Source organism: Saimiri boliviensis, chromosome 19, assembly GCF_048565385.1.
Source record: "Saimiri boliviensis isolate mSaiBol1 chromosome 19, mSaiBol1.pri, whole genome shotgun sequence".
In the NCBI taxonomy this organism is placed as follows: Eukaryota; Metazoa; Chordata; class Mammalia; order Primates; family Cebidae; genus Saimiri; species Saimiri boliviensis.
Genome location: NC_133467.1, coordinates 24,225,157 through 24,244,872, shown reverse-complemented (window position 1 = coordinate 24,244,872; position 19,716 = coordinate 24,225,157). Strand labels below are relative to the sequence as shown.

The 19,716-nt window shown below is 37.4% G+C and overlaps 2 pseudogenes; both read left to right on the top strand.

The window, feature by feature from the left end:
• The first annotated feature begins 3,940 nt into the window (after nt 1-3,940).
• Nucleotides 3,941-7,239, top strand: LOC120360130 (small ubiquitin-related modifier 1-like; annotated as a pseudogene).
• A 7,015-nt stretch (nt 7,240-14,254) lies between these two features.
• On the top strand, nt 14,255-15,292 carry LOC141582247 (histone-lysine N-methyltransferase SETMAR-like; annotated as a pseudogene).
• Nucleotides 15,293-19,716: the final 4,424 nt, after the last annotated feature.

The window sequence follows — 19,716 nt, the reverse complement described above, 5'->3', positions numbered from 1 at the left end:
TTTTGACAAAGCCCTGTTATCTTTGAGTGATTCTTTATTGCCACCACAGGGTTTATCAGGTTCATCTTACTTATTTCACCCTGGACTTGAACTCAGCCTTTCTCCACGAATCTCTGGTCCCTTTTAGTGTTAACGTTACTTAGAAACCATAATCTGAATATGTATGAATATTTCTCACCACTAGTTTGTCATTACTTCTAGGAATTTTAGTGGAAAAAATTAGGGAATATTCGTTTTGGTTGTCCTGCTTTACTACATTTCAAAATAACAAAAAAAATTTCTAGTTGATGAGGAACCTTTTTTTCTTTAGAGAGTAATTACAGCTATTAAATGTAGAAGAATTAATGAAATTAGAAAATCCCCCATTTAACAACACTAATGAAATAATTGATTCAGGCAATGAACATTAACAGATGCTGAAGCCATTTAGAAGAGATGATAGGAATATTTACAATGGAAGGATCAGGTTATCCCATCTAAAGCCACTGATCAATTTAAGCAGTTTCAAAGTGAAAAAAACAGATATTATGTGCTGCATAATGCAATGCAATAAAAAATACACAACATCACTTACAAACTTTTCTTGCCAACAAAACAAAACAAAACAAAAACGAGTTTAATCAAGGCTTGGGTCTAACTTTTAGTTTGCAGAGCAGTTGGAGAAAAAATAGACAAATTCAGAATTTGAACCAACTCATAGGACAGCTAACCCAGTTTCTTCAAGAAGTCAACGGCCAGAAAAAAAAGGAGGGGGGAGATCCGTTCTAAATTAAAAGACACTTAAAAGACATCCTAAATGCAATGGTTAGATCTCATTTGGATGCTGATTCAAATAAGTCATTTGTAAGTGGCAATGGTGGTGATCACTGAGCAGGGTGACCATAGGTGATTTCTTTCTTCTTTATACTTGTCTGAACAACTTTCAATTACCCCCTTACTGCAATAGACAATTCACATCATAATCATGTATTAAATTTGGAAAATAAAAATATGAATAATCTCTTCCAGACTTCTGTCACATTCACAGCAACAATGGTTATCATTTTATGCTATCAATGTCAACTCAATCAAAATGGCTTATTCCTGCTGTTTTAAGTGGCATTGCACTCACTAGCAGAGAGGCAGTATACTCATTGGCTATTTATACTTCTCCTTTTGTGAATTACTTGTTTTGATGCTCTTGCTGTCTATATTACAGAATTATCTTTCTATCATTGCTGTATAATTGCATAGAAACTTGAACAATGTGGTGTGAACATTAACAAGAAAAGGTGAAGAAACTACTGAGACAGCAATTCCAGGGATTTCAGTGTCCTGGGTCCCTGAAAACCCAGCCTCCCTGATTCTCAGGGCAAGCATGGTTGCACAACCTCACAGAGTGTCATCCATCTAAATACAGTGTGCTACTCTGTTCTGAAAGTATAAATAAGGAACTGGTTGGAGAATCTTAGTTTGTCTTGGGTGCAGACCTCTACATGAGATAAAATGTAAAATAAATCTGGCAAGTGGGAAAATTTTAAAATATGGATTACACTTTAACACAGAAAAAGTAACGAACATGTAACAAACCATCAGAGAGATTTATTTATGAAAGAATTTTGCTCCTCCTATTCAAATAACATTTCATTTCAGAAAGGTAGTAAGAGCCCAAGGAAACTGTTACCAGATACCTAACTCTGCTTCAGCAAAGCATGGGAGGAAACTTTCCTGCTCTTAGTCTTATTATTAAGGTGTCTCCTCTATGCTCTATTTTTTCTCCTTGTTTTCTGTTCCCATTATCACTTTCTGCCTTTGGCTCCAGCATTCCATTATTAAAATTATCCAGTATAAAACAGATTCCTTTCCCCCATCTTTTTCTCTTGAATCTTTCTGAGCTAGTTTTCTGGAAGTCAAGGTCTAAGAAAGCAAGACACTTCCAGGGAACTGTGATGTAATTATGTGAGGCTGTGGCAGGGCAGACACACAATATAGAGGGGTCAATAGAGTAAGAAAAATAAAAGGTCAGAAGCCATATGCTTGAAAGGAATTAGCACAGGAAAACAGAGTTGGGAGAAGCAAGGGAGATTCAGAGAGAAACACAGAGAGGAAACACTGAGCATCTACCCTGTACCATCCCTTATTGACATGATTGCATTTCATTGTCATAATTCTAGTAGATAGGCATGTTATCTGTATTTCACAAAAGACAAAATAGAAATTCAGAAGGGGTGAGTTGCTAAATGTTACATAGCTTGTAGATGTTCTTGGCACAATCCAGCACCAGCTCTGTTTAGCCTTGAATGCCATACATACTCTTTCTAAAATCACCTTGCTTCCAAAAACAGTATAGAAAAAGAAAATGGACCATGAAGAAATCATGGATTCTAGGATATCAATTTTTGTAAAGTAATAAAAGTGACACTTCTTCAAAGTTAAACAAGAGTTCTATAGAATTGTATTAGGATGACTACAATTACTTTCAATGAAAGTAATGGCAAAAACCGCAATGACTTTTGCACCAACTTTACCTATGACCACTTTCCTTAGAAACAAGAGGTAGCAGGATTGTTCAGACTATACAACTGGAAAACTGAGAAAAGATTTAAGTCAAACTTGCTCAGGTATCCAGAAATTGGATTATTTTAATTCTAGAGGAATGTTCATTTCAAGAATTATCATGGTCTAAAGAAAAGAGGAAAAATAGAAAGTAAAACATGTATTTATGATTTATACCTCCTGAGGGATATTGTGCTAGAAAATAATCTAAATGCCTGTAAACTTTGGCAGGTGTTACTGACTTTATCTGAAATGTCCTCTATCACCTTTTTTATCTGTTTGAAGAACTCCAATTGACCCTTAAAAGCTAAGCTCAGACATAACCTGCCCAATGCTTCAGAGTTAATCAACTTGTTCCTTATCATCATTTCTGTATCTCTCTCTTATTTTGGGCTCCTGTTGGCTCATGTAGTATAGCTCTAGCATTTTCCACCCTTGACATCGATGGAGTCTACTGACCTCCTACTGCAAGGATGCCATACCATCATGGATAGCTCACAATCTCTTCTGTAGAAGTCTTACCTCACCCTGTGTTTCTCATGCCAATAAGGAAAGCCCATTCTGTCCAACACTCTCTCTGACCACAGCACCTGATCCTTTTTCAGCTTTCTCACTTTTATACCCATTCTTTCACCTGAATGAGCTGTCCAAGTCCTTGCTTAGACCCTGTGTCCTATCTTTCGCGCTACTCTTTTGTCAATATTCTTAACTACCATCCAGTTTTTTTAGTTCATTGCACTTGCCCAGAGAAGTCATAACCTTGGATCAATCCAGCTACTCACCTTCTTGCTGTCATACCTGAATTGCTGGGTGATACGACAAAAAAGTAACACACCTATGCAGATTACTCACAATATAAAGTCATTCTTTTAAACCTTAGCTTGGCCATGTAGCTATGTAGCAGTCCTTCTCTCAGACTCAGGTCAGCACAATCCTATTACTCTGCAGTAGCTTTTACAGATCCTTACCATTTTTCAGAAGCCACCTACCTACTACCCTTTCCATTATTCTTGGATGCCACTGCTCTCACCTACTGCATAGAAACTTCTTAACTGCACCCTACCCATTCCCTCATGCCTTTATGAACTTAAGCATCTTTAACTTATTCCCACCCTTCTCAGTGGGGAAGAGTGTCCTCTAATGCCTATTTCTCTGCCTGTACTCTGAGTTCTCCTTCTTCCTTCTTTTCATACATGTATTCTGTCTCTTCTTCTCTAATGAATTTTCTTCCTTTGTGTAGAAGCAAACACACACCTATACAACCTTTTAAAAGGCAAGACCATAGTCCTTGAAGCCACAGTGTTGTACTGCGGGAAGGGAGACAGATCTGTAAACTTCCAGATGAAGTTTTGCCTACCTAAGGTCACTGCTATGCAGTGACCCCTGGGTGAAGCCACTGTCACCCATGTCTGATCAGAAGGCAAAACCTTCGACCAATGACTTGGGGGATAAGAAGGAATGAGAAAATGTTAAACTCAAAGTCATTGGACAGGATAGCAGTAAGATTCACTTCAAAGTGAAAATGACAACACATCTCAACAAACTCAAGGAATCATACTGTCAAAGACAGGGAGCCTCAATGAATTCCCTCAGATCTGTCTTTGAAGATCAGAGAATTGCTGCTCATACTATAAAATAACTGAGAATGGAGTTAAGAAGGTATGATTGAAGTTTATCAGGAGCAAATGAGGTCATTCAGTATTTAGGTATTCTCTCATTTTTTGTCTTTTCCCTCAATCCTTTTCTATTTTAAAATCATTCTTTTGTAGTGTGGTATTCAAAACAGAATTGAAAACTGGCACTCCATCTCTTTAAAATATCTGGTAATTTGAATTCTAGTGCTCATTATTCATTATCATTTATTTTCATTGTGCTGATTTTTGGTGACCAAGCCTCGGTTCCTTTCACATTGCCCTCTCCTCTTTTAAAAATTACATGTGTGTGCAGAGAGACCACCGTTTATAGGACTGTGCATTTTCAGGCTTATAGCAATAAATGAGATCAACCAAGCAAGTGTCTGTGAAGACTTTCCAATTGGCCCTGAAGTTCTAGCATGTGATTGCTTCACTCCTGGACTGTGACTTTCAGTGAGGTATGTAAATTTTTCAGAGAACTGAATTGCAGAAAAATGACCTTTCCTTAACTTGAAGCTAGCTTTAAAATTAGAGTCTAGACCAAAAGAAGAGGAATAGCATATTGGAGTCAAGATGACAGATAAGGTGAGAGTAATGACTAACTCCAAAGATGGCTTCACTGAAGAGAATGCATTTTAAGATTTAAAAAAAAGAAATCTTGTCAGAAGATTCCATCATCCCGAATCATAAATCAGACAATGTGACTCTCTTCCTGTCCTCAATATCCTTTAATATAGCCATTGGAGAAGTATGATTATATTTTTAGTTATTAAAAGATAGTAAAGTAAAATAAAAGATGAAGGGATGACAATGGCTAGAATTTAATATTGAATAATAAAATCCAAACTTGTTTGACAGTATACAAGGACATTTTTGAGCTCTTTGTCAACTTTCCCAATTATATCTCTCCATTTAGTATTCATATTCTATGCCCCAGCCAGACCGAACCATTTACAATTCCAAGAAAGTTCCACATGCCATCTTTGCCCCATACTAGTGCTCAGGTGATTCTGTGCATCTCCTGCTTAGTTTTTAGGTCTCATTTATTAATAACCTTCCAAAAAAAGTCAATTAGTTTTTCCAAAGCTATGTAATCCCTCAGGAACCATGTGCATTTCTATCTCACTTAACATATGGCATAATATTGTTCTACTCATTTGTCTGTCTCACCAAGTAAATGTTCCTTATGAAAATACATCAGTCTTTACATCTTACATCTCTTTCATCTTTGAATCCATCAACCACATCTAGCGTAGTGCCTGGTTAAAAAACACTATACAAATAGTTGAAAAAAGAAAGAACAGGTGGATTAGTCAAAATATTTGTATTTCTGTTTCAGTTATTTATTGCTCTGTTATAAATCATCCTAAAGTTTAGTGGCTCAAAATAGCAATTTATTATTATATCTTAAGGTTTTGTTAGGTTAACTAAGATCAGCTGGGTGGTTCTTGCTCAGAGTCTCCCACGTAGGTGCTAACAGATGGTGGTTGGGGCTGGAATCATTTAAAGGCCCAAATGGGTTTTATGGTCAAGATATCCATACCATATGGCCAGTTGTTGATTGACACTTCTATTGAGACTGTCTCCTGAAGCTTCTATATGTGGTCTTTAGTTGTGACTTGAATTTCTCACAGTATGACTGATGTGCATCCCAAGAGGAATTTCTCATGTGGCCCGAGGGCAAGGTGCAAGGTTTCTTATGACCTAGCCTTGGAAGTGCTGTCATATCATTTCTACCAGATTGTATTGGTCAAGGAAAAACTGAAGGTCAGTTCAAGTATCAGGGGAGGAAAATTAGAGTTTACCTCTTGATGTGGGAATTGCACATAGGTACGGGAAAGAATAAATTGTCATAGACATCTTTGGAAACAACCTCTCATAATTTAGAATGACAAACAACTTTAAATAAGACATTAAAATGTGTTATTATCCAAGACCTTTTCTTCCATTTGGCTATTTTACTCTTGAGAAGTATTTCCACTTCTGGGATAAACAGGATTATGTGAAAAGATTATTAATGAAGTACCTAGCATTTCATCTATTCTATAAAAAGTTTGAACCTGAAGGTTAAAATAAAATTACGAAATAACTTATGCATTTTCATTATGTTTTCACTCTTAGATGGTCCTTATAGCATCTGAGAACTGATGATAATACAAACCAGCCAATCCTCAAATTTTCTTCTTTGACTTTACAATTCTATAATTTTGATCTAAAAAATTAAATTCAGAAAACACGTATCTTTTAGGATATTAATTCCTGTAAAACTTGAAATTTTTCTTTTCTAAAATTTAAAGTTACTTTCACTGCTGCCAAAAGGTGAACAAGTATTTATTGACTATGACAAAAAAATAATGCTCTAGCAGTGACTGAATTATGTATTCAATGTCATGTACTTTTCAGTTAGGAGTGAATTCTCTAGTAGCCAATGAGAGCTTCTCTGGTATAGAACATAGCTACTTAATTTTAAGATGAAAAGTAAATAATCCATCATCCATTGAATGAGAAGATATTAACACTCACTGTAGGATGGGGCTAGATAGAAATGTATTGCAATTGTAAAGGGAGAAAAATAACACTTAAAACAATCACCTTGTCTTCTAAAAGAAATGGCCTCATTCAATATCAATGAATCTGTATAGTGATTACTTTCCTTTATGCCAGAGAAGAGAAAGAAAATTTCAGAGTCTCTGTAATTCTTCAGTGCCACTGAAATGTGAGATGGGAATTGGTGGCTCATGCTAAGCAGACACTGAAGAGTTTGTGACAGGAGGGCACAAAGAATCAAGATGGAGACTGTGCCTATCACACGAGGACAGGGCTCCCTCACTTCAGCAAAGTGTGTCACAACCTGCCTAGCACCTGGTCATCTTTCATGCTTTGTCTCATTCCTTACTTTCCAAAATCCATTCTCTTAAGCTTCTCTCTTCTGTATTAATAGGCTGGAGACCTGGACAATGGAGTAAAGAATGTGTATCAAAAGAGGGGAGCAAATAATGTGCTGTGTGAAACCTTTCCATCATCTCAAGCTTTCAGCAAAGTCTACCACACAAACAAATTTCTTGTGTGAGTGAAGTTTTCAGAAGGTAAAGAGACTGTGTGTCACACCTTGGGCAATACGGTGCAGAAACAGCATTTGAGGAACAGCATATGCGCAAGAAATGTTAAGGGGGATATAAATATCTTACCAATCAACACTTATTCCCTCCCTCCATTCTCCCTCTCAAAAGTACTTTTGAAAAGATTGGGAGGGACTCAATGCCACTGTGGCTTATAGGTTAGGGTTGAAATAAATCTCATTTTAATCTCAATAAGCAGGACACTCAGTCTACATGTAGCCTACAATTATTTATTTAGATCTAATTCTCTTAGGCTTTGTATCCCTAGAAGGCAGAGATGTGGGGATAATTTGCCTCTGATTCCCCATGCTTTGCTTGCTAAAATGTTATACATGCTAAATGTTGTTGTAGTTGCAAGCAGGCAGGCAGGCAGGGGAAGGAAGGAAGGAAGGAAAGAAGGAAGGAAGGAAGGGAGGAAGGGAGGGAGGGAGGGAGGGAGGGAGGGAGGGAGGGAGGGAGGGAAAGATTTTTTAGATTCTGTAAATAACTAGACAGAGTGTTTTTACTCCAAAGAGAAATTTTGAGCTCCAAGATAGTAATTTATAAAGAATAAAAATAAGTGTGAGAAAAGTTTTCTATAAGTTATTGATGACACATTTTAATTTTTAATTATACTTGGGAAAGAAATGTCATTCTTTTTAGTTAGACAAGTTAGAAAAGACATGGGTTATGTATAAATATTAATCGGTCTAGAGTTAAATTAGGTTATGATAATTCTAAAAATGTTCATATTAACAAAGACTCCAAACTAAAGTCCATCATGTTTACATAGTATTTATGTAAATATTTATAAGCCTTTTCAATAGGTAGATTACTCTTGTGATACTGGAGTTTGTAAAATAATGTTTTGCGTGCAAATTATTTTATAGTTGGTATATATAAACAGACAGGAGTCAGGTTGAAATAGTACTTGGACCTATCTGTAGAGCAGCTATTAGAGCTATATATGGTTTTTGCCATCATCTAAGAACATTATCTTCAATTAGTGAATGATATGACCCCAATGGGATGCTATCTACTCAGGAGCATTGTAAAGCACTTTTATACACGAAAATGGCTCAACAGAACTCACTCAATAGGATGAGCTGTACTTTAAACTCATAAAGTTCAAGAAAGAGAACACAGCTTCTTGGTGTTGAATCAATGGAGACAGCAGGCGCCAAAAGAAATTCAAGACTCAATCTACACATGAAATTTTTAATAGCATTACTTTCTCTAAGAACAATAATGCTAAAGAATGAATCACATCCTTATGAAGATATCAGAACTACCCTCTCCAGAGTAGTCTCTGTAAAATCACTTTTTAAAAAAGTTTCTAATCAATATAGTTAATACCCCTCTTTCTTGAGAGCCTCAAAATTCTGGTTTAGATTCAGAAGACTTCTAAGTCAGAGTTGCTTCTGTTAAACTGGCCCATTTATTTTTCCTCAGCTATATTATACACTCTATCTCTTTCTGTGTTCTTAGCCCCCAACTGTTCTCTTTTTCTCTAGATCATACCTAACCTTCAAATAAGGTCCAGACTTCCAGTCACCTCCTTATAACTTTCTCCAACATTGCCACCCTTCAGTGATTATTCCCTCCTCCCAGTACCCATAACTGTCTGTGTCACTCATCAGGCATTGGGCAGAAGGCACCTTGTAAAGTAAGAATCACTTAAACCTAGGTGATGACAACTGCTTTAAGACTTCCTGCCCAACTCCAAGAGATGCCCACTGAGACCAGAGAATCTGAATATGGTATGGAATCAAGAATCTCAAAGTGATTGCATCTTTTAGGCTACTAGACCTATCCTGTTTTCTTCTGGCACAATGCTAGAAAATAAACTTTCCCTGGCAATTATTCATCCCCCATCTAGGGAAAGAATAAATGAGAATTTCAGCCATCCATCTTTAATCAACTTTTTTTTTTTGTCAAACCCATTATTATACATAATCAAAACTGAGCTCTTAAAAACTTAGTGTACTTAACATAACTATTATTAAGCCTGAATTGTGTTTTTTTTTTTTTTTTTTTGTTTGTTTTTTTTTACCATAACTGGAATCCTATAAGAAGTCTCACTTTAGACCATAAAGTCCTAGGGCAGGAAAGGAATTTAGAGATTTATTATCGCAAACCTTTGTTTTAATAAAAGAGGAACACTGAGACCCAGAAAGAGTTAAGAATTTACCCAAAGTTCCAAAGGGATACAGTGATGGAGCCAGAACTTAGATTTAGACATCTTGATTTCAGCTTGCTATACTCCTGTTATGCTTTTTTGCCTCTTCTCCGCTAAGGAATTCCTTAGGTAAATGTATACTCCTTCTTCTCCTTGAGAGGATTGTCTTGGTCAATAAGATTTTGAATGTGATGAACCATTCTCACTTTCTTTGCTCTATCAGAGTTTTTGACAAAGAGCATAAAGGGATCCTGAAGTGGTGAGATGAAGTGGAGGACAGACTTCTCCTCTGCAGTGTCAAATGGATTAGATGTGATAATCCAAACAGCCTAACACATATAATAGGTTGATACATGATGATTTGCCTTATTTTCCTCAACACCAGAAATCAATTTCAATAATCAGGTGGGGAAAACTGCAGGACATCCAACGTCTGGAATGAAAAATGATGACCGTGGTCAAAATAAAATTTTCTGTTTTAAAATAAATATGCAAGAATAAAAATATGAAAAATTGAAAATTCTAGCTTGGAGATTTATTTATTCTTTTAGGGTACCAGTCTTTTTATTATTACAGTGTAAGTGGAGAATGTTTTACCATGGACACAGTTGTACACGCTGAATAGAGATTTTCCATTGCTTGAGTTTCCATACGCGTTTATTTTTCTGAGCTTCATGCCTAAGGGAATAGCCTGATGAATGCATCATATTATTTGTGAGTTCACTTTTTAAAGCTGGATTTAAAAGACAGAAATTAGATTTAGAAGCTAAAAGAATAAAGAGGCATAAAAATAGTAAGAAAGCCTTAACTCTGTGGCCTCAGATTATTCTGATGTATTGAACTGACAACTGTTTCACTTTTCTAATTTATCATCTTCTTCACTTTTTACTGATAAGAATTATTTCTATAGGAGATCTTTAAGATTCTTCATTTGTATAGTAATTAAACTGCAACAACAAAACTGTAAACTCCTTAGAAGTAAAAGTGTTTCAAACAGAGAGAAGTTTAAATAATGATGACTTTGAGCATCTGTTTCGTGCTAGGTACTTGGCTATGTAATTCTGGATGTGTCATTGAGCCTTGCAATAATTTTGCAAGGTAAGTATTATTAATCTGTTTCACAGAAGAGAGGCATAGAAATTACTTGGTTCACCCAAATCACATGGGTGATAAAGAGCAGAACAGTCAAACCTGCCACCATAGGGCCCTGCCAATTACCTATGCAGCCTTCCTTAAAGAAAGCAATGGAAATATATTTAGCTTTAGAGTCAGGAGATGTAGGTTAGAACTCAGGTCTTTATTTATGAATGTTTGAAGCTTAGATAAGATACATGGTTGCCTGGGCTTTAATTTCTTCATCTATAAAATGAGAATGCTAGCACCTACCTCATAGGGTGTTGTGAGGAATAAATGATCCCCTACAATCTGTGAAAATGACTTTTAAGCTGCTGAAAGCAATCAAAGGGAAGGTGTTTGAGTGGTAGTGGCTCTCTCAGTGCTTGCTACAATGATCTGCCACCTCCCACCCACCTTTCAGGATGGTCTTAAGGAGTTGTGGATGGTGGATGCCAAGGTTAACACAACAGCAGTGTGAGAAGATGAGTTATGAATATTTTTAGGAGCTCTGAAAAGCTCAAACACTCAATAAAACAGTTCTTAGTTTTTTGAAGGCAGCTAAAACAGCCTTGCAGAATTTCAGAAGCCAGGAGAACATCGTCAAACCTTAGTTAGAAAATGAAGACTCTTGAGTATCTTTAGTAGAATATAAAATAGGCAGAATCTTTAATAAAATACACCCCATTTTGCAGATGAGGAACATGAGATCTAGATATAATACTAATCAGTAGCAGAATTGGGACTAGAATCCAGGTCTCCTGGTTCTGAGTCTGTGCTCCTATCTACTACCTGAATCACACCTCTAAATGCATTCGAATGCATAGGAATGGCATTGACAACAAAGTTAATGACAAAGTATTAACTATTAAGGCCCACCAGTATGGACCTGGATGGGTTTGAATCTACCGTTTGAGAAATGTATGGGTTTGAGAAAGTTACTTCACACCTGTGCCTCAGTGCCCTCATCTGTAAAATAGGTGTTATAATAATACCAATTTCATGCATTATTATGAAGGTAATACACAGAAAGTTCTTAAAGTACTGCCAGTCATTGCTCGTTTCTTATTGTATAATCATCAATCCTCTACATGCCATCAAACCAGAATTATGACTACCTGCACCTCTCCTTTTGAGGATAACCCCAAACGATCTGGGAGCCTACCAGGAGACTGCCTGGATGTAAGCAGATCCTGTCTGCTTATTCCCTTAACATGATAGGATATGCCTTGATATGAGGGGATAAAAGGAGATGTAGCATTCATTGTGAGAATTGGAGTCTGAGTACCAGCCTTTTGGTTTTTTTCCTTTTTACCTACGAATGAGAACAGTAATATCCATTCTTTTTAATTTTGTGATACTCAAAACTGTCAGAAACCATAAAAATTATATTATAGACTATTCATTGTTATATACATTTAAAGCAAAAAACAAAAATGCCAGTGGTTTTCTTCTTGGTTTTATAAGCCACAGTCTCTCACTGGAGTGGCTTTTTACTTCCTTCTCACACTCAGCATCTGGGGGATTTCATGTCAGAAACAGGTTAACATTCTATTAATTACATTTGATCTCATGACCATGAACTTGGGTATTTGCTCACCTCTAACAAGGAAAATGTGCTTGTTGCCTTAGAACATGAGATCCTTTCTAAATAAATTACGAAAGTCGTTTCAATAGCCTGCTTGTTCTTTTTAAATAAGAGCTTAGATCTGGAATTACATGAAAGCTACGCTAACCAGCTACCTGCTTTGTGTACTGTCCTAATAATTTAGCCTTTGATTTTATGTTTCTTTCAAAAGCATAAAAGCAGGAGGCAAACATTATTCATCAAACTGGTTTGGTCCTTTTGAATTTAGCTTTTTTTTTCTCTCTCTCCTATTGCACAGTCACATCTTTTCTCATGTGTGTGATGATGACCCATGTGCGCTAAGTCCTCTGGGCAGAAGTGCCACATTAGAGCTTTCAGCGGACAGCTCAAGGGCTCTAGAGTCCCTACTGGCTGCCTACAGAAAGATATTTAACATCTTCTCTGTTATTGCCTCCTTCCCTTGCCACAGTTTTCTCAGAGCTATCTTAGGGTAAGTATTCATCTATATCCTCTGTTAAGAGCTTTGATGTATAAGGACCCTAATTGCAAGGGCTGTGAGGCTGCATCTGCCAGATGTGTTGATGTATAACTAGCTAAATGCAGTTCCTTTAAGTTCAATCTGATCAACACTGTGGTGGGTATTAGCTTCACACTCCTCCTGTGCATCCTTCATCAAGCCCACAGTTTCTGCCCAGCCATGGTCCTTGAATCTATACTTCCTGATGTGGACACTTGTGTTAAGAATAGCTACCCTCAAAGGTACTCGCATTATCATACTTCTCTGCCCTTTCTTCCTTTCCTTCCCATTCAGTCTCCAACTTCACGTACCCAGAAATCCTAGAAGCTTCTTCCCAGTAATCTCCTTGGAAGAATCTGATTGGGCTCAGAAAGAAATGAAGTAGCAGAGAAGTCCATATTGGCCTCTTCCAATGGTTTCCGCTCCAAAGGGGAAATAAAAGCCCCAGTTGGAGACTGATCAGCTGCTTACCCACTTCACACACATAGTAAATGTTCTCTGCTGATAACTCTTGCTTCCCTTTGACTAAGTGAGAATCCATGTGTCTAGAAATAAAGTGACTGACTCCAGTGGGAGGTCACTTTCATAAGAAACAGAAATAGATGGATCTTGCAGCACTAATATTGGGTGAGTTAAAAATTAACATGTTATACCTCAATGAAATACAATTTGCCCAACCATTTCTTTTTTCTTTATCTTTCTCAATATTTAATTAATGCAAGCTTTGCTTAACTCAAAAGGTATTCTTGCATATAGTGGTTTCCACTAAAAGAAGTACATTTTGATAAAATTGACCCAAAATGAGCACCACAAACATAGCCGCATGACATCATCTATGGTCACCCTGAGATTATAACCAGTGAGGTAAATCTGAGCCAAAGACAGCTTTATATCTTTTAGTGGCTTTATTCACTTTCAACTCAGTGGCTTACTGAAATAGCTGTAATAATTAAACAGAAAACTTCTAGGCTTTCTAGATTATGTAAAGATAGATGCTAAAAGTCACACTAGAGTGGGAAAAGTTTTGTGTGGCAATATGGCTAGGTTACTAAACTGCCTTGTACAGAACCTAATGCAATCAGTACTTCTGACCATAGACTTTCCACTCCTTTTTAAACCAGTAATACTAGCAAAGAAGCAATAGAAAGCAAAGAGATCACAATGCCAAACTCAGGTTCAGACCACTTACTGTATATATAAACTTGGACAAATAATTGAACATTTCTGTGTTACTTTCTTCATCTATAAACATAAATATTAGTAATACCTTTTTCTCAGGACTGCTTTGAGGATATAAGAACACACACATGTACAGATACACACATATACATCTATACCTACCTACATACACACACAGATATAGAAGTGCTCAAAAAATGTTGGATTTTGTTAACATTTGTTGCTGTTAGGTTGGTGCAAACGTAATTGTGGTTTTTGCATTGTTAAAATCTTCCATTTCATACTAGAATACATTCTTAAACAAATGTGGTTATGTTTTACATCATTTTAATGCACATTTCTTGCTTTATGGGTTTTTTTTTTTTGCTAATGACTTATTACTTGCTGTTCATTTTATATTTACTTTAGACCATGGAAATGATAGACCAAAAGCAAATTCTTTTCTTATTTGAGTTTAATTTTCTGAGTTCAAAATTAGTCATAAAGCAGTGGAGACAATTTGCAACATCAACAATGCATTTGGCCCAAGAATTGCTAATGAACATACGGTGGAGTGCTGGTTCAAGAAGTTTCGCAAAGGAGAGGAGAGCCTTGAAGATAAGGAGCAGAGTGGCCAGCCATCAAAAGTTGACCATGACCAGTTGAAATTGTTCATCGAAGCTGATCCTCTAAAACTACACGAGATGTTGCTGAAGAACTCAACCTCAACCATTCTACAGTCATTTGGCATTTGAAGGATATCGGAAAGGTGAAAAAGCTTGATAAGTGGGTGACTCACAAGCTGAGTGAAAATTTAAAAATCATCATTTTTAAGTGTCGTCTTCTCTTATTCTATGTAACAACAACGAACCATTTCTCGATCAGGTTGTGATGTGTGATGAACAGTGAATTTTATATGACAACTGGTGACAACCAGCTCAGTGGCTGGACCGAGAAGAGGCTCCAAAGCACTTCCCAGAAGCCAAACTTGTACCAAAAAAAGGTCTTGGTCACTGTTTGGTGGTCTGCTGCTGGTCTGATCCACTACAGCTTTCTGAATCCCAGCAAACTCATTACATCTGAGGAGTATGCTCAGCAAATCAATGAGATGCACCAAGAACTGCACCAACTGCAACCAGCATTGGTCAGCAGAAAAAGCCCAGTTCTTCTCCACAGCAACACCCGATCACACATCACACAACCAACGCTTCAAAAGTTGAATGAATTGGGCTACAAAATTTTGCCTACCCTGCCATATTCACCTGGCTTCTCATCAACTGATTACTACTTCTTCAAGCATCTCTCTACAACTTTTTGCAGGAAAAACCCTTCCACAACCAGCAGGATACAGAAAATGCTTTCCAAGAGTTTGTTAAATCTGAAGGCACAGATTTTTAGGCTACAGGAATAAACAAACTTATTTCTTGTAGGCAAAAATGTGTTGATTGTAATGGTTCCTATTTTGATTAATAAAGGTGTGCTTGAGCCTAGTTATGATGATTTAAAATTCATGGTCCAAAATAGCAATTACTTTTGCACCAACATTTATTGTGTTCTTACTATGTAACAGTACAGTGCTAAGCATTTTACATGTGTAAATTTAGTTATTTCTTATAACCACTCAAAGATATAAGTAATATTACAGATTCTTTCAAATGATGAAGATACTAGGGACCAAGTTTGCTAGACAACTTGCCTTAGGTCACACAGTTAATAAGCAACAGAGTGGCATTGGGGCTCAGTCCTTATTAGAGCGCCTTACTAGAGACTGTGGATTGCCTCCTCACTGTTGAATGCTAGACAGAGGACTCACTGTCCAGGCTGCCAATTGCAAGTAGCCAGCCATTCTATCTACAGTGTTGAGTCATCAGAGTATACATAGGGACATGTAAACACCAAAACATCTTAACTATTTAGTATGTCTATCTCCCATTTGTTCAATAATTTATTCAAAAACATTTACTAAAAGTCTGCTCTATGCCAAGCTCGGTTCAAGTTCTGAAGGATCCAGAGATGACTGAGACAAGTTCTTGCCCCTGGGAGCATTCCAATTCAAGGCAGGGTAAAAGAAATATTTAAAACATTTATATGTGGCTGTCTGCTGCCTAGGGCTATGCCCTGAAATAAAAGGAGACTTCCAAGGTAAACTACATCAATGCCCAGCCCTCTCCCCAAAACCCTCAAGGTAAGAATTTTATCCTTCAGTTCTTCTTCCTCAACTGATAATTATTGAGTACACAGAGAGTCATTCTCATCAATAAGCTATTCCACTGTGAGGGTTTCAATTTCCTTCATGTAGCTAGAGCTATTCCCAAAGACAAGTCTTGTCATGAGCAACCAGCTCCCCGTAGAAATCCAACACTCTCCATAATCTCTTCCATTTTTTATTATATCTTTGAGGTCAAAGCACTTTTGCTTATGACTGGGTGTTTGCTTAGATTGAAACAGGAAATCCTCATTGTTTTATCTTGATAATGACCAAAGGCTTAAGGATCCTAGGCCCTTGCAGACTATAAAAATGTCACTAGGAGATTAAAATCTTAAACATAAAAATAGTGGCATAGTTTTATTTATTTTTTCATTCTATAATTACTTATTAAACATGTAAAATGAGCCAGATGCTTGACAGGCTGTAAGGAACACAATGGGGAATATACAATTTTAAAATAGTCCTTCCTTTTAGACTTACGATCTGGTGAATGACACACAGAGAGATGGAAAAATTTGAAGTACTGCTAATATCGATCAGGACAGAGCAGGGTGCAGTCATATGAATGGTAGGGGAGGTAGACTGTTTAAGACACAAGGGATAACATGTGCAAATGATCAAACATAAAGATGTGCAAAGAACACTACAAAGACTAAAAGGAAAACAATGTTGTATGGCTAAACATGAAATAAAACCTGAAATATGTCAAGAGATAAAACTGGAAATGTTTTTACGATAGGAGACTTAACATCCTCCAGACCTCAGTTTCTCATTTTCAAAACAAGTAAGGTTGGGAGGCCAAGGCAGCTGGATCACTTGTCAGGAGTTTGAGATTAGCCTGGCCAATATGGTGAAACTCCGTCTCTACTAAAAATACAAAAACTAGCCAGGCGTGGTGACATGTGCCTGTAATCTTAGTTACCTGGGAGGCTGAGGCAGGAGAATTGCTTGAACCTGGGAGGTAGAAGTTGCAGTGAGCCAAGATCGTGCCACTGCTCTCCAGCCTGGGGGATAGAGCAAGACCCCATCTCAACAAGAAAACGAAACAAAACAACAAGAAATGTCTAACTGTGGACATAAAATCCCTTCCAGTTTAGAGTGACATTAGCTTCCCTACAACCACAAATGAATACCCCGAGGACTCTTATCCTCACTACCTATTAGAGGGGCAGCTGTTTTTCGTGAATGAAGCTGCAGGAACAGTACCATCTGATTCAGTGTTTTTTTGTGTGTGTGTGAGACATTCTCTGAGAATAGATTTTTTTTCCAACAAGATACATAATTTCCATATCAAGAAATGCATTCTACTTCCTTAAGGAGAAAGATTCCTTTCCTGAAAAAAGACCAAGATGTCCAAAGCGATGAAAGAGGTTGAGTAGTTCGGTCTTCTGTGGCCAGCGACGGCAGAGAGCAAAATAGATAAAATGCCATCGGTAAGATTTAAAGCAAGCCCACCTAATACAATGCCGTCTGCCCAGTGGCTGAGCAATAATAGAGATCTAAAAGAGGAGAGCTGGGTCTATACTGGCCTTCAGCATTACCGTCTTGCACTCTTTTCAAGGAATTAAGGAGCTTCTTTGTCCCTTAACTCTTCAACCATCTAAGAATATTAATAATCATAACATACTTTACTTTCTGAAGCATTTCGTGGATTAGGAAGTCCTTTTCTATGAACTATCCTACTCATGCCTCATGAAAATCCAGTGAACTAAGATTTCTTATTCCTCTTGTATAATGAGAAATCTTTGGTTCAGAATAAGTGACTTACCACAAGCCTCTCATTGGTCAATGCACCTTTACGAACCAAAGACTCTTTGGATTTGCTCAGTTTCCAAAGAAAACTATGAAGATCAGTTGGTGTGAAGGTTCTTGCCAAAAAGTTTAAAATAAAAATGAAAATTTAACACATCTGGCTTTTCTATTGGTTCCTCATACATTAAATATGATATTTAACCAATTATCTCAACTGCCTCTCAACTGTACGAAGTTAACCTATACAGAATGTATTTTAATATTTTATCAATCCAGACCTAGCACCAAAAGATGATTTTATAAATTATTTCATCTACTTCATCCTTATTTTCCTTCTACAAGATGGAAATTAGCATATTAATCACTATTAACAGTTTTTGAGGATTCATTATTTACAAGGCACTATACCAAGTTCTTTTACATGGATTATCTTGTTTTGTCCTTAAAACAACCTCATGAGGCTGAATGCTTATTATGCCCATCTTCTTTTTTTTTTCTTTTTTTGAGAAGAGTCTTGTCTCGCTCTGTCATCCAGGCTGGAGTGCAGTGGTGCAATCTCAGCTCACTGCAACCTCCGCCTCCCGGGTTCAAATGATTCTTCTGCCTCAACCTCCCGAGTAGCTGGGATTATAGGTGCCCACCACCATGCCTGGCTAATTTTCATATTTTAGTAGAGATAGGGTTTCACCATGTTGGCCAGGCTGGTCTCAACTCCTGACCTCATGTCATCCACCCGCCTTGTCCTCCCAAAGTGCTGGGATTACAGATGTGAGCCACTGTGCCTGGCTTATGCCAATATTCTAGAAGAAGAATATGAGGTCTTAAATGAATTAAGAGATGCTCAAATTTTCGTAGCTAACAAAGAGGTGGGGTCAAAATTCAAAACAAGACACTTCATTGCCAAACAGTGCCTGTGCTCTTAAAGTCCAACTCCCACCCCCACCCCGAGACTCCCCTATAAGTGGCAGGGTATTATAAAAAATAAAGGCAGTCTGTGCAATCCATGCAATCTCAAGGTTATGTGTGCAGTTACTTACGGGGGTATAGGCATAGAACATCACACACTTCCTACCTTTCAGCTAGGATGACAATTTCAGTCTACTTCAGAGGAATTTACAGTAGCATTGAAACTGCTTCTGAAGATATGCAGTCTTCATAATCAGAGAGAGCCCCAGCCTCACTGTGTCACTTTACCAGTGCGAGAGAGGGAACAGTAAGTACCTTCCAGGAGCCTGGCAACTGGCCAGCGTGTGATCAAGACCCCAGATTGGCAAGATTTAAAAGTGCAATCAGTCAACATGGGGGTAAAAAAAAGCTAAGTGATCCATATAGGAATCAAATGTACAAATCTGGATTCATTAATAAACTCATTAATTAATCAAACTCATCAAAACTGCATTGAAATCAAGTTTACGTGCAAAAGGGCAAAGTCACCCTGCAACTCCTAGAAAAGAGAAGTGCTGTTCATTTGCTCATTTTATGTTGTTTTCCAAATATCACGTCAAATTGCCCCCCGGTGTTGAAAGGAGGCCTTGCTTGAATGCTGGTGACCCAGGAGGCAGCCCTGGAAGGGGCCTGCCCTGACACTCCTTGCCCCTCCCTCAGTACCTACTGCTGGGGCAGTTGCCAACAGTACTTTAAATCCTGGGGGCTCTCAAAAGAAGAGAGACAGGAAAAGAGTTTTGATGTGATTCTAAAAAAAAACTATGATCTGATTGGATAGATTTTCACTTCAGTTTAACATGGACCCCAGTTTTAGATGATCTTACTGCATGCGCTCTTTTCAAAACATAAAATTTAAAAATAAATCTTTAAAAAATCCCACCATCATGTTCACAAATAGCTTGCAGCAATTTGGTTATTGTTTTCCTCCTCCAAAGGGCACAAAGCAATTACTCAGAGGCATAATTACAGGGATAGAAGGCACTGAGGA